This window comes from Schistocerca americana, chromosome 2 (genome assembly GCF_021461395.2).
Source record: "Schistocerca americana isolate TAMUIC-IGC-003095 chromosome 2, iqSchAmer2.1, whole genome shotgun sequence".
NCBI classification, from domain to species: Eukaryota; Metazoa; Arthropoda; class Insecta; order Orthoptera; family Acrididae; genus Schistocerca; species Schistocerca americana.
This window is the reverse complement of record NC_060120.1, coordinates 20868245-20883865: the sequence shown is the minus strand read 5'-3', so window position 1 is coordinate 20883865 and position 15621 is coordinate 20868245.

The following is a 15621-nucleotide window of genomic DNA, read 5'->3' as shown; positions in this document are numbered from 1 at the left end:
TAAGTCATTTCTCCTAACATGAAAACTAACAAAGATTTTTGTTCTATTCATGTACTAATGATTATCATAAAAGATGTAACAAAAGAACATTTGACCGCTGATAAGTTAACATAAGACTTCCTGAAAACAATCAGAAATTGTAATATTTTTCATGTGTGTTCACTAGTTACAAGTAAAACAATAGTTGAATGAACTTGATGAAATCCAGTTACATATACAACGATAAAGTGTATTAAAAACAATTGCAATTTACTGCTACTGGACAATAGGCAAGAATCGTTAAGTTCTACATTTGAGTAATGTCCAAATCTTTGTCAATCACTACAAGTTACAAAGTTTATGAAGAGTGCCAGGACTTTTAAAGAACTTAAATACCAATTACATGTAACTAAATCCTAAACTTCACACAGGATGCACTTATTGTACAACATAATGCAAAAGTTCAAATTCGTGAATAACGTTAAAATCTGAAGGTCCTGTCCCGGTTTTAGCTCAAGTTTCCCTTGGACGTCACCGAAACAGGTGGGCAATATGTCAGATATGATCCTGAGCATTGAGTAATAATCCAGCTTTTAACGATTCAGTGTAATTCTTCATTATCTAATGTAAATCTGATCATGCTTGTCGTTAACTTATGAAGTAACTAACATACAGCCGAAAAAATCTGATGACAATGCCTGCCTTTGAATAGCATTCAGTAAAATACAACCATGTGATTGTGTCATCATAAATGTGATATAATAAACTGCCATAACAGAATGATTATTATTTAATATACACTTCCAAAAGATTGTTGGCAGTAGCTGAAACTAAGGATATGAGTAATTAAATGTTATTATGCACTCTACTTCCATCATTCAAGGTGGCGATATAGTGCGTCTTCTATTAAAGTGATGTTATGTCAACCCTTTTTTCAAGTAATGATTTTCTGTGTAAGAAAGAGAGAACAAACGTAGTTAGATTGTTTCTGATCATTCCTTCTTCAGTTTCTGTACCCAGAATGCTATAGAAGTAAGTTCACGGCATTGTATGATTTTTATGAATAATAACATTGCCGTTAATTCAGATCTATATTATTTCGTCAAACTAATTAACATATTATTCTTTTTACGTTAACTGAGTCACGAAAATAATTTTTTGTCCATTTTAACTAAGTTAAAGGCGATTCGTTTGGTGAGGCGATGATCGAACGCTGTCATCGCTCTATCGTTTGGTATTTTGTTATTAAAAGTCAAGCTTGCAATTTTATATGAAGTGCGATAATCTTTTTTTCAAAACATTTTTCTGCATGTGAATATTAATTTACATACACAGTAACATTTCACTAACCACTTCGAGAACCAACAATGCCTTTAAATGAAAGGAAAAATGCAAATGGCTTACAAGGAAATTTTAAAAAAGTAATCAAAATTCAAATTGCTGATCGGATGTGAAAAGTAAAGTGTTTTTGTTCAACCACTGTTGAAGTGGATCCTTTCGGTGTTTACTTTTGAAAATACAATTGCCTTGAAAATTAAATGAGCGGCACGAAATGAATCACTCCATGGATGATAATCTCTGACCTTACTTTCTGATCTTTTTCCCCACCGTCCAGAAACTCCAAAGATCCCTTGAATTGAATCTCACTTAGGTTACTTGCTGATACGGCTTGTGGTCCATTAAAATCAAAGTTTCCAAAACGCACGCAGTATTTATAGAACGGACCTGCAGCTTAAGTGTCCATAACTTCTAAGTCCCTGCTTAGAAGTGTCCTACCTGATTAACTGACTCTCTAAAATATCTCGGGCTAATGCTACTTACATGAAAACCGCACCTACTAACCGTCCAGCAAACAGTCTACAACTGACTAAAACCGGTAACTGGCTGAACAAGGCTCCATCATATTCAACCTGTATAAAGACTCATTCAGGCCAATCCTCTGCTCTCGCCTGGATTTCCGCTCAATTGTACTGTTTAGTACTCCCTCCAAATATTCAGAAGCCATCCACTCAGTCTCGACTTTCATTTCAGTCTACCATGCCCCACTAGGATCATATGTGAACTTTTTAACCTCCCCTTATCACGATATAAGTGTGTATATGTGTGTGTGTACTTATCACTGTATAATTATATATTTTTGTTTTTATAATTATATTTTATGACTATGTTTGGTTGGCTTTAAATATTGTGGACTAGCATGAGACTTTTAATTAACTTAAACCGCGATAACACTCGTGTGGACATCGTATGCCTCGAAGTACGTACGATATAATATTTTTTTAAACACAACGCGCCACTCGCAGCCTTCTAATAAATAGTTTGCGTGAGCACTGCTATTTAGAAAAGAAAATATGAGTATTATTACGCAAACGGTAATTATTAATATGGGTCTCAGGGGCTACTGGTTATTTATGTACCAAACTACACAAAGATTAACTGAGATATTGCGGAATGTAACGATTTTCAATATTTGTTGTTCATTATTTGCAAGGCAAAACTGGAGAGAATTTCATCTGCCGTTAGGCGGCCAAAATGAAACATACTGAACTCATTCAGTATTCTAAATATTAATAAACGAAATCTATTTTTACTCTGTTAACTCTGAGACTATTGTAAGATCATGGTAGAGGAACCTCTCACATTTACATTTAATATAATGACATGAAATTTTAATTAAATAATACAGTCACCGTAATGGCTGACTAAATCCTGCTAGGGGAGATGAGCTCCCTGCACTACGAAGTTCTGTAAAAATTTTGTTAATTGTAATTAATGATTGCGATAATGAGAGGTGACAACTAAGTCAATAATACACACTTTCTAATAACAATTTTATTATATTTTGCAAAAATACAGAAAAACTTACATTAATTATTATACAGTGCTACAATGGCGGCCTACTTCGAGGCGAAACAAAAAAGGACAGCTCGTTCAATCAAAGCATTGTCTCTGATCTTCATGGCCTATGTTACACAGAGATTATACCAAAAAAACTGTGTTTTGTTAATTACATCGATATTTGTGTTTTATAATAATAATTTACAATATTTACTATTCGTTATACATCGCGCAGACGTACTTAGTCTTTAGATGATTAATGATTCACACATCTCACAAAAAAACTTCATTTCCCTTTCTCCAAATGTCTATTTATGTGACATATCGTCACACCCTCACTCCTTTCCCACACTGAACACATTCAGATTTTCTACGCTTACCACAAACTTGACACCGACCACTCTGTTGCGTCATCTCTAATTATTAACCCTCCTACTCTGTCGCGCTTGTAATATCACATTCCTCATCCCCAACTTTACGCATACTCAACCTCTACATTCTATCCCAACGAAACTTTAACCGCCTCTCCCTAGCTGACATTGAATCCGCCCAGAGACATACGTATTCTTCCAACTTTAACAGAACACTCATCTTCTTCTCCACGTCAAGGCTCCTGTCTCCCTCCTCCCCCCTGCCACTTTTTCGCTCCCTTTACAAACGTTTGGTTAGCGTTCCCCTCCTACAATTGTATTCCACAGCCTTTCCTAAACACTCTCCTTTCGACAACCCTCCTCACCTACCGCTCATTGCCTAAAATTTCAGTAATGTGAAGTGTTTGCTTTTTATGAATACTATTGCCAGTTAACTGTATTTTGCAAAAGACAAACATATTTCATTTCAAGTCCTCAATGAACAAATGTCTATTTAAGAAACACCGAAATTTCATGTTTTTAATTTTTTTGGAAACTATGTTTGTATGTACTGTAAACACTCTGAGCTAAAGAACGGCAGTATTTTTGTGCTGAGCCCACCCTCGTCCGTCAAGAAGAGTGAGTGAAATAACAACAAACGAAAAAAGAAATAATGCAGTAAAAGTTTTCGATGTTTAACAGCCGTAGTCACTTTTGATCCGTCTCGTCTCAAAAATACGATGATGCTACAGAGGCCATGTAGATTCCTAAGGAGCGTCACGGCATTATAATGCAGGCAAGCGGCGCGGTGTTGGTCGGTCGGATGCCTGTTGCACGAGAGAGACCCAGGTGTCGCTGGGGACACCCCTAACTGGCGCGGAGAGGGTTGTCCAGTGCTTCAATTGTCTCCAGAGTAATTGGAAAACTTGGCGGCACAGGCCGGGAGCCGCGATCAAACTTGCGTCCTCCGAGAGCCGGCTCTGCACTTAGGTAATAGCTGACGGGGACGCATAGCGAGCTCATTGCCGGGGAGGGACCGCAGTTTCGTAGCGGCACTCGACTTACATCTGTCTGTGGTCAGAACTGTTGGTGGTAAAATGGTGTGTATTGCAGAGAATCGCTTACGACGATTAGCAAGCTTTAGGCAAGAGGGAAATAAGTGTCATAGTGGTAACACAGTAAACGTACAAAAATCTTAAACTTTGGGCTCTGACTCGAATATATTCTTGCTAACATCTTGAACTCTTTACATGAGAGGTCATAAGACGTACATAGTACTCTCCATAGTTGCCAACTAATAACTGCTACAAAAACAAGTAGCACGTTTGAAAGGGCATATCACAGTGTAAGTGAATATTTTTTATATTTTACGATTTTGGTTCCGGTGCTTTAAACATTGTGGGCTAGCATGAGACTTTTAATTAACTTATACCGCGATAACACTCGTACGGACATCGGCTGCCCCGAATGTATGTATGAATAAAAACGAGAACATTCTCCAGAGTTGATACTCAGAGCAAAAGAACATTCTCAAAGAAAGTTCTCAGTTTCGTATGAATAAAAACTAGGAAGCATAATCTCTGACCCTGGAGTACTTTCTCTCTACCTCCCCTCCTTACTGAATAAGTTCTCAGCAAAGAAATTAAAATCCAACATCTTTGGTTCTCAGTTTGTTTCGTTTGTGTGTGTTTTGTGTTAGCGAAAGTTTTCTCAAGTTATTTCTCAGAATTAGCCTTTGTCAACATTATTAAAGACTACCCCGCAATCATCAGTAAATCACAAACTCCGGCCGCAAGAAGAGAGAAAGGGGATTGTATTAAAGAAATACAACACCGTTATATGGTTAATTTCGGGAAAGAAATAACGGACGGGCAGATAATGAAGAAACTGCACAACGTGAAATCCCATATCAAGGCGAAAACGGATGTGAATAAGACGGGAAACATTAAGATTTTCCGTGAAAAATTGGGAGCAGAAATTTTTAAAGTTTTTGGACGGAGATGACTGCAACCCAACTATCCACAGAGTTCCTGGTAAGTCCCATACTTTCCGATTTTTTAATTGCGCGCTTAATGCTTTGAAATTGTGATTCAGACAAATACGTATTTTTAACATGTGAAAATGAAACAATGTTTTGTAAATTTCGTCTACTATATCACCACTTTTCAGTAAAAGTATCACAGTGCACTATGCATGAAATTGGACGAACCTCTCCCACATTTCTGCGTAAACCTGTTTGGTGTATTTACTAACTAGAAACTGAATCCTGACGCACTGCTATTACTTTTTTTTTAATTTTCATTAGGAGCTTGTGCAGTAGGTGGTGGTTCCACCTCTGTCATCACTTCACCAAGGAATTCGGAGGTAGCTGACACAGACTGCATGTATGAACAAGAGTCAATTTTGCAGTTACCACTAATTGTTCCAGCCGACCATATGGATCTCGTGGGCCCCGAAGTCGTCATACCTTCACAATCGCCTGCTTCGGGGCATGAGAGTGTGCATAAACGTCGGAGATTAAGTATGGAAACAGATGAGACACGTAATTTGTCTACTCCAGAGCTGCAAAGGCTGGTGCTATTGTATCAATTGGACATAGTCAAACGAAAGCAGCAGAAATTGATGCGCGAAGAAGATAAACAATAAAACAAATTGTGTAGTGTCTTATTTACATAACGAATTTTATTAATAAAAACATCTTTTTAAAGTGAATGTTCATTTTCATTCCTCATTTACCAAATTCCATATTGTGGTGTCACCGCCAGACACCACACTTGCTAGGTGGTAGCCTTTAAATCGGCCGCGGTCCATTAGTATACGCCGGACCCGCGTGTCGCCACTGTCAGTAATTGCAGACCGAGCGCCACCACACGGCAGGTCTAGAGAGACGTCCTGGCACTCGCCCCAGTTGTACAGCCGACTATGCTAGCGAAGCTACACTGATCGATACGCTCTCATTTGCCGAGACGATAGTTAGCATAGCCTTCAGCTACATTTGCTACGACCTAGCAAGGCGCCGTATTCAATTGATAATCAATATTATGAAGCATGTACCGTAACGAGAGATGTTCTACAATTGTGGATTAAAGTTAAGTATTCTACCAGTTACCTCCTGTTTTGCTAGTCTTATTTCTCTGACCTGTTCCAGACCTCACGCCAGTCAGCGTGTAATTAAACGCGTGCATTTCGGCCTCCTCTAGAAAAACAGTGTTGGCTTTTCTGCCAACACTACACATATCCTCATACAAAAATTATTCAGTACAAATGTCTTTTCAATGAAACTATGAGAGTAATATAATCCAATCTGAAATGTTAAAAAAGTGTATGCACTTATATAGTTGTGTCTGGCCAGTATCTTCACCACATCATTGAAACAATTTCTGGTAAAGTAAAGCAAAAAGAGTAACTCGTTTTACTGTAGCATCTGGCAAATACCTTCACCATTAATTTTTGGTACAGTAAAGCAAAAACAGTAAGTTGTTTCTATTGTAAATGCTGCAGGTAAGACACTTGTGCTCTTATTTACTGTAGCACCTGGCAAATATCTGCACCACATCCTTGAAACAATTTCTGGCAAAGTAAAGCAGAGAGAGTAACTTGTTTGTATTTTATATGCTGCAGGTTAGACAGTTGTGCACTTATTTACTATAGCATCTGGCAAATACCTTCTCCACTAATTTTTGGTACAGTAAAGCAAAAACGGTAACTTGTTTGTATTTTAAATGCTGCAGGTTAGACAGTTGTGCACTTTGTTTACTGTAGCACCTGGCAAATATCTTCACCAACTCCTTGAAACAATTTCTGGTAAAGTAAAGCAAAAAGAGTAATTTGTTGAATTTTAAATGCTGCAGGTTAGACAGTTGTGCACTTATTTACTGTAGCACCTGGCAAATATCTTCACCACATCCTTGAAACAGTTTCTGGTAAAGTAAAGAAAAAGAGTAACTTGTTTGTATTTTAAATGCTGCGGGTTAGACAGTTGTGCACTTATTCACTGTAGCACGTGGCAAATACCTTCACCACATCCTTGGAACAATTTTGGTAAAGTAAATTAAAAACTTGTGCCATCAATCTGCTGAAGTTACAGTACAGAAATTACATTAAGGTTCCAGCAGTTCATGTTAACCTGTTGTGTCCAAAGCTATTTACAGTAGTATCTCTGTTCCAGTTTGAATAGTTACATGTTAAACAATTTTTGTTGAAAGTAAAATCGATGACAGAGAATGAAAAAAAAAACACTAAACAGCATTTTATTACGTAACATAAGAGCACTGTCCTTATTTTCATGAGGGAATAATTACTGTAATTACAAAAAATATCAAATTGGGTTTAATTATTCAATGTTTGGGCAGACACCCATGCATTACAGTTGTCGTATTACATTTACAATTTCCCGTCTCCTATTTGTTCCACGTACACGTACGTTTGCTGCTTCCTCTTCTCCCAGTACTGGAAGATTGTTGTCGTCATCACTAGGTGCCTCAAAATCCTCATCCCCTACATGTTTTGCTACGTTGTGCAAAACAAAACAGGCTACTATCACACTGGGGATTTTTGTTTGGGCAAGCCTTATTTTATTTTGCAGAATTGGAAAACGCCTTTTCACCTGTCCAAAGCACCGTTCGATTATCACCCTTTCCTTAGAGTGAAGTCTGTTGTATGCCCTCTCATCGGGTGTTTCTGGATTTTGAAATGGTGTCATTAACCACGGTGCAATGCCATATCCTTCGTCTCCTAAAATTAGGGCGTTGCACTGGTTCTCACACAATATACAATAGACATCGGAGTTTCTCCATATCCTAGTGTCATGTACAGACCTTGGCCATGAAGCATCAACACTCGTAAACATTTCACTGTTGTCACACGTCGCCTGCACGTTTATAGATGGAAAGCCCTTTCGATTGACGTATTCTTCTCCATGTGAAGAAGGTTTCATTATAGGTATGTGAGTGCAGTCTAGGGCCGCTACCGCACATGGAAACTTGTATCTCGATTGCCATTTAACTTTCGCTGTTTCTAGTTCGTTAATATTTCTCGGAAATCTGATCCACAACAGTGCTTTCCTGTTGACCTGTTGCAGAACATACGAAAATGTTAGTGATACTGTAGTCTGGTGTACTCCCAAATCTTCTCCTACACCTATCTGAAAGCCTGGATCCGCTAAATAGCGCAAAAATATTTTCATTTTGCATTCATTGGAAAGGTCGCCTCCTCTTCTTTCGTGATTTTCCGGAAGAAAGTGATTCGCCAGCCAATTAATGTTTTGACTGTTAAATCTACACAAACTTCTACAGTTCCTTTCTTCTGTGTTCCTGCGTACTACGTATATCTTTTTTTGCCTTTCAAGAAACATAAATTCAGCCATTTTCGCTTAATGGTAACGCTTAATCACAACACAACTCATTCAGCTCGAAGTATGCTATGGAGCTCACTCACAAAAACAGAGAATGTTCTCCGCTTGTGAAAAACTTCTGTGGCTTTATTCATACGAAATCGGAGAATATACTTTGCTTTGAGCAACTTCCCCCACCCTTCAACCCACACTGAGAACATACTCGGGTGAAGTATATTCTCAGACTCGCTTTATTCATGCCAACCAGAGAACTTTCTCCGAACATCTGAGTATAAAGTATATTCTCTGTTTTATTCATACGACTCAATATTTTTTAAACACAGCACGCGGCTCACCGCCTTCTAATAAATAGTTTGGGTGAGCGCTGCTATTTAGAAAAGAAAATATGCGTATTCTTACGCAAACTGTAATTATTAATATGGGTCTTAGGGGCTACTGGTTATTTATGTACCAAATTACATAAAGATTAACTGAGATGTTGCGGAATGTAATACTGTTCAATATTTCTTGTTCAACATTTGCAAGCCAAAACTGAAGAGAATCTCATCTGCCGTTAGGCGGCCAAAATGAAACATACTGAACTCACTCAGTATTCTAAATATTAATAAACGAACTCTTTTTAACTTTGAAATTAATGAAAGATCAAAATTGAGAAGTCTCTCGCATTTACATTTAATATTATGGTATGAAATTTTAATTAAATAATACAGTCAGCGTAATGGCCGACTAAATCCTGCTAGGGGAGATGAGCTCCTTGTACTGCGAAGTTCTGTAAAAACTTTGTTAATTGTAATTAATGGTTGCAATCATGAGAGGTGGCAACTAAGTCAATATACACACTTTCTAACGACAATTTCTATTATATTTTTCAAAATACAGATAAAACTTACGTTAATTATTAGACAGCACTACAATGGCGGCCTACCGCCAGACGAAACAAAACAGGAGAGCTCGTTCAATCAAAGCATTGTCTCTGATCTTCATGGGCTATGTTACACAGAGATTATACCAAAAAAACTGTGTTTTGTTAATTACATCGATATTTGTGTTTTGATAATAATAACTTACGGTCTTTACTATTTGTTATACATCGCGCTCACGTACACAGTCTTGAAATAATTTATAATTCACACGTCTCATAACAAAAACTCCTTTCCCTTTCTCCAAATGTCCATTTATGTGACGTACCGTCACAGGCAATTAACAACGACGTAGTCTTTCGCGCCTACAGTTCAATCTGAATATCAAGTAGCAGTGACGGAAACAAAATTCAGGGAGAAAGGATGTCAATGATAAGATTCGCTGAAGTCTTTGCTGTATTCCGTCACGTAAGGAAAAATTACAGGACATGTTGAACGGAATGAGCAGTCTAGTGAGCACGCACTACAAGTTCAGAGTAAATCGAAGCAGTAGTAACAGAAATAAGATGAGGGATAAACTTAACACCAAAACTGGGGACCACGAAGTAGATGAAGAGAAGAAATTCTGCTGCCCTGGTAGTAAAATAACTCATGGTGGGCGAAGCAAGAGACCAGACAAAGAGGGCATTCCTGGTTAAAAGAAGTTTGCTGGTATCAGATATCGGCCGTAATTTGAGAAAGAAATTTCTGAGAATGTGCGTTTGGAGCACAGCATTATAGGAAAGCGAATCGTGGACCACGGGAAAACCAGAAAAATCAAAGAAAAGAAACGTAGGAGATGTGGCGCTGTAGAATGGTGTTGACAATTTAGAACGACTGATAAAACAAGGAATGAGGTGATTCGCCGCAGCATAGGAGAAAGAAGAACATGTAGAAAACACTGGGAAGAAGAAGTGGCAGAATGATGGGATATGCGTTAAGGCTTACGAAATAATTTCGTTCCTATTTGAGAGAGCTGTAGAGGGTCAAAACAGTAAGGAAAGACATATATTGGAATTTTGTTGTTGTAGTCTTCCTTCAGAAGACTGGTCTGATTTAGCTCCCCGACCTATTCTGTCCTATACGAGTTTCTTTATCTCCGAATAGGTACTGCAACGTTCAACCTTATGAATCTGTTTACTGTATCCATACCTTGGTCTCTCTCTACAATTTTTACTCCTCCCAACCCCTCCGACATACACAATTCTCACCAATACCCAATTGTAAATTTCTTGATGTCTCGAAATGTGGCCATCAACCGATTCCTTATTTTAGTTAAATTGTTCCATAAATTCTTTCTGTCCTCATTTTGATTCAGTGCCTCCTCATGAGTTATATGATCTACTGCTGTAATTTTCAGCGTTCTTCTGTAGCACCACATTTCAAAGGCTTCTATTCTCTTCTTGCCGGAACAACTTATAATCCACTTTTCTCTTCTGTAGAAAGCTACACACCAGACATATACCTTCAAAAGATATTTTATAATTGAGGATAGTTTTAAGAAAACTCAGCAAACACCATTTTCTTCCAAATGCGGTTTTAACGGATTATGGTACGTTAACACGAGCCTCACGCAATGGATAAAAGAAAATACGGCAAAACTGAATATTTTCTGTAGTAAATGTAGCCTGAATATAGCAACTTTTCTCAAAACTCGACCTCTTCATTTTTTAAGATTCCATGAAACTCAACTAATCCTTCTTTTGCTGAAAAATAAATGTACACAAGCTGGAAATAATTTTAATTGACATTGGGCATTCCTAATAAAAGTTAGATGAGTCTGCTACGATTTCTGGGCTGTGCTAAACTTCTGAGGGCCGAAAAATACGAAATGTCTGGACCTTTTTCCAATTTTCGATAATAGTTCGAAAACGATACATCTTACAGAAAAACTGCCAAACACCGGAATGAAAGAGCATAAAATTTCACGAAGAATGACCTATTTAAGAGTTAAAATCGGTTCAAGCGTTTAGCTACAATCGATCGTCAAAGATCGGAAATTTTTTTACCAGTTTGGCGGAAAAGAGAGTTACGCTCACGTACCAACTTCTATCATCAAAAGCTGTAGAGCATGAATTTCTGTGTAAAAAAGAATCCTACATTACGAAATTCACTCACTGCATTGCAAAGATGCAAATCAAATCCTGAAAGTATTCATAGTGCTAAAGAAGAAACATACATGAAAATGTGGATATGATAAATTGTGTAAAAAATTGTAATATCTAATTTTTCCTCAGTAAAGGAGGTTAGTGATGAACTTCAATTATTCCTTCATTAATCCATATGTGTATGCATGACCAGCATTATATTTTTGAAATTTTTTGAATCGGTGATATTGAATAAAAGTAAAAAATACCTTCCCTTTAATGTTGAATTTTATTAAAACGGTCGTCAGAGCCAGTCTTGGATCACAATGTTTATTTGTAATCAGGTTATTAATTTCGGTCGGTATTGATCATCTTCAGGCCTGAATAAAAATGTTATGCATTACACAAACCACGCTATTACATGTGATGAAGCAGTCAAAATCATTAGCCAATTCGGCTTCGTCAAACGTAGAAAATCATGGTATTAAAGAGCACCATCGAAGCTCACCTGAAGAGTGACTCAGTTTTTGTGACTACGTCACAACATGGAAACTTTCGGGAAAGACTTCATAACAATTACTTCAAATTCGGAATGAAAAAATTCCTCTTTTTCAAAATTGATTTCCTTTGCTATAACCAGTCTCCATTTTATATCCTCTACATTTCGACCATGCTCAGTTATTATGCTGCTCAAATAGCAAAACTCGCCTACTACTTTTAGTGTCTAATTTCCTAATCTAATTCCTCAGCATCGTCGGATTTAATTTGACTACAATCCATTTCCCTTGTTTGACTTTTGTTGATGTGCATTGTACAATATCTTTTCCAGACATTATCCATTCCGTTTAACTGCTCTTCCATGGTCTTTCTGTCTCAACGTTTTTTATTTCTTCTGCCTGAACTTTAATTCACTCTCTGAATTTTTCTATGGTTTCCCTTACTGCTTGCTCAATGTACAGACTGGTTAACACTGGGGTTAGTCTCTAACCCTGTCTTACTCACTTCTCAACCACTGCTTCCTTTTCATACCCTTCAACTCTTATAACTGCCATCCGGTTTCTGTACAAGTCGTAAATAACCTTTCGCTTCCTGTATTTTATCCACGCTATTTCTGAATTTCAAAGAGTGTACTCCAGTCAAGTTCTCGAAAGTTTTCTCCAAGTTTAAAAACGATACAAACGTAGGTTTGATTTCCTTAATCTATATCCTATGAGAAGGAAGGAAGATTAGGGTTTAATTTCCAATAGAAGTCTCAGGGTCAGCATTGCCTCGCATGTGCCTACATTTCACCGAAACTCAAACTGAGGTCTTTTCCATTCTTCTCTGAATAATTCGTGTCAGTGTTTTGCAACCATGACTTATTAAACAGATAGTTCGGCACCTGTTTTCATTGGAATTAGAATTACTACATTCTTCTCGAGTTCAACCTATTTCCCACTTCTCATACATCTTGCACATTAGGTGGAATAGTTTTGTCATGGCTGGCTCTCCCAAGGCTAACAGTTCTTCTGAGGGAATGTCGACTAGTCCAGAGGCCTTGTTTCGAGTTATGTCTTTCAGTGCAATGTCAAATTCTTCTCACAGTATCATGTATCCCACATCATTTTAATATACGTCTTTTCATTTCATTTCCGTTTCTGTGTTTGTGGTCTTCAAGATCATTTCCTTCGTAGAGGCCTTTTAAATATTACTTCTACCTTTCAGCTTTCCTCTTTTTGCGTAGCACTGGGCTGTCACCTGAGCTCATGATATGCATAAAGTTGTTTCTCTTTCCTCGAAAGGTCTCTTTAATCTTCCTATAGGCGGTGTCAATCTTTCCTCTAGTTATATATGCTTCTACAGCGTTGCATTTGCACTGTAGCCATTCTTGCTTAACAATTTTGGACTTTCTGCCAGTCTTATTTTTAGACGTCTCTGTTCTCTTTCGTCTACTTCATTTGCGCATTTTTATATTCTCTCCTTTCTAATTAAATTCATTATATCCTCTGTTACCCAATGATTTTTACTAGGCTTTTTATTTTTACCTACTTGATATTCTGCTGCATTTACTATTTCATCTGCCAAAGCTGCCCATTCGTCCTCTACCCTACTCCTTTCCACTGCGTCAATTAAACGTTGCCTATTGCTCCCTTTGAAACTGCCAACAGCCTCTGGGTCTTTCAGCTTATACATATCCCATCACTTTAATTTGCTTCCTTTTTACAGTTTCTTACGTTTTAACTAACCGTTTGCAACCAATAAATTCTGATCAGAGGCCACATCTTCCCCTGGAAATGTCTTGTAGTTTCGAAATCACTGCCATACGATAACGCAATCAGTCTGAAGCTTTCCAGGGTCTCCAGGTCTGTTTCACATATACCAACTCCTTACCTGATTCTTAAACCAAATGTTAGCAATGATTGAATTACGCTCCATGCAAAATTCTGCCAGGTAGCTTCCTCTTTCATTCGTTTCCCTCCAGTGCATGTTGTTCCACTATCATTCCTTCTCTTCCTTTTCTAACTATCGAATTCCAGTCACCTATCACAGCTATATTTTCCTTTCCCTAACTATTTGAGTAATTTCTTTTACCTCATCATAGATTCTTTCAATCTCTTCATCATGTGCAGAACCAGTTGGCATATAAACTCGTGCCACTGAAATGTATGTTGGCTTCGTGTCTACCATCATGTGTTCACTACGCAGTTCATAGCAGCTTACCTGCATTTCAATTTTCTCATTCATTATTAGACCTACACTTACGTTATCCTCTATTCAGTACTCAGACGACCAGCAGTCTTGTACCTCCTTCCATTGAACTTCCCAAATTCCCAATATATCTAACTCCAACTTACAAATTTCCCTTTTTAAATTCTTGTAAGGACCGAATCAAATAGGGTATCAGAAAAAAATCACCTATGTACGAATATTAGGTGTAGGCCTTGTGACTCAGGTAGAAATATATAGTATAATTCGCTTTCGTCAGTCCATTAAGAGGTCACATGCATTGACGAACCGCTGATTTCAAGCTCGCTGATGCGAATTGGAGTTAAAAAGCGATGCTGTCACGTCACATATGTACAACCCCTAAAGCCGTATATAGTACTCCTCAAACGCCAAGCAAGGCAGAGCAGAAAGTTCAAAAGTCCAGCGATCAGAAGAGTTCCAGCCTCTGATGACCGGCAGCCTACAGTGGATCCCATGTGAGTGACCATTATCTTCAGTTAAGCTCGTACACTATGAAGGACTTACAAAGCTTACATCTATATACATCTGAACTGGGATTATTAGTTCTCAGCACACATTGGTCTACATGTACCTGTGTTTGTAAGTCACTCTCATTGTGACTTACCTAAGGGTTCGATTAGAGCAACAGAAACTGGCACTTCCATCGTTCGTGGTCTGTTGTACCGTGCATTACTGTGTATACCCGAATCTTAACAAAGTTATAGAGCTTATTGGTAATTTTTATGGTAATTTATTGGAGACTCTAGTAAGCTTCGTCTATTTTTATACTTACTGAAGTTATAAACTAATATCTGTGCACTTTTGCATATTCATTGCTAATATATGAAGAAGCAATAAGAGGCACACCAGTAAGCCAACCCCGAGTCTCATTTCCTTATCATCGCCAAATCTACCTGCTTAGCATAACATCCAAGCCTTTCTGTACTGTCTCCAGCCACAGAGACCTGAAAAATCTCAGCTTTAACCCGTCGCCGTTTCACTCCTGTTCATAGTGTTCGTGTACCAATAAACAGAGGACCCTAAATCCCGCGCCACCTCTGATCTGTGCATGGGCTTTTAAGTATGTCACGACTCACATCGAGTTATTATAAGTAAAAGTGGTACCAGATGTGGGATTCGGGCATCCATTCATGGCTGTGTCTCTTTACTGAGAAGTAAAATATCTTAGTGTACGAAAGATAGGATTTTCTCTTAAGAGAACTACTAGCAAGCCCCATCTTAGGATATATCGGCTTGAGTTTTGGAGGAAGAGCGAGGACAGTGAACAGGCAGAGCAGTGTTTTGCTTACAACAGGAAAGAAGCAAGAAATAAGATGTCACTGTCCTGTGTCGCAGGATTGCGATACCACAGTGAGCAGCCCACAGAAGTAAACACCACAGAATGTTAT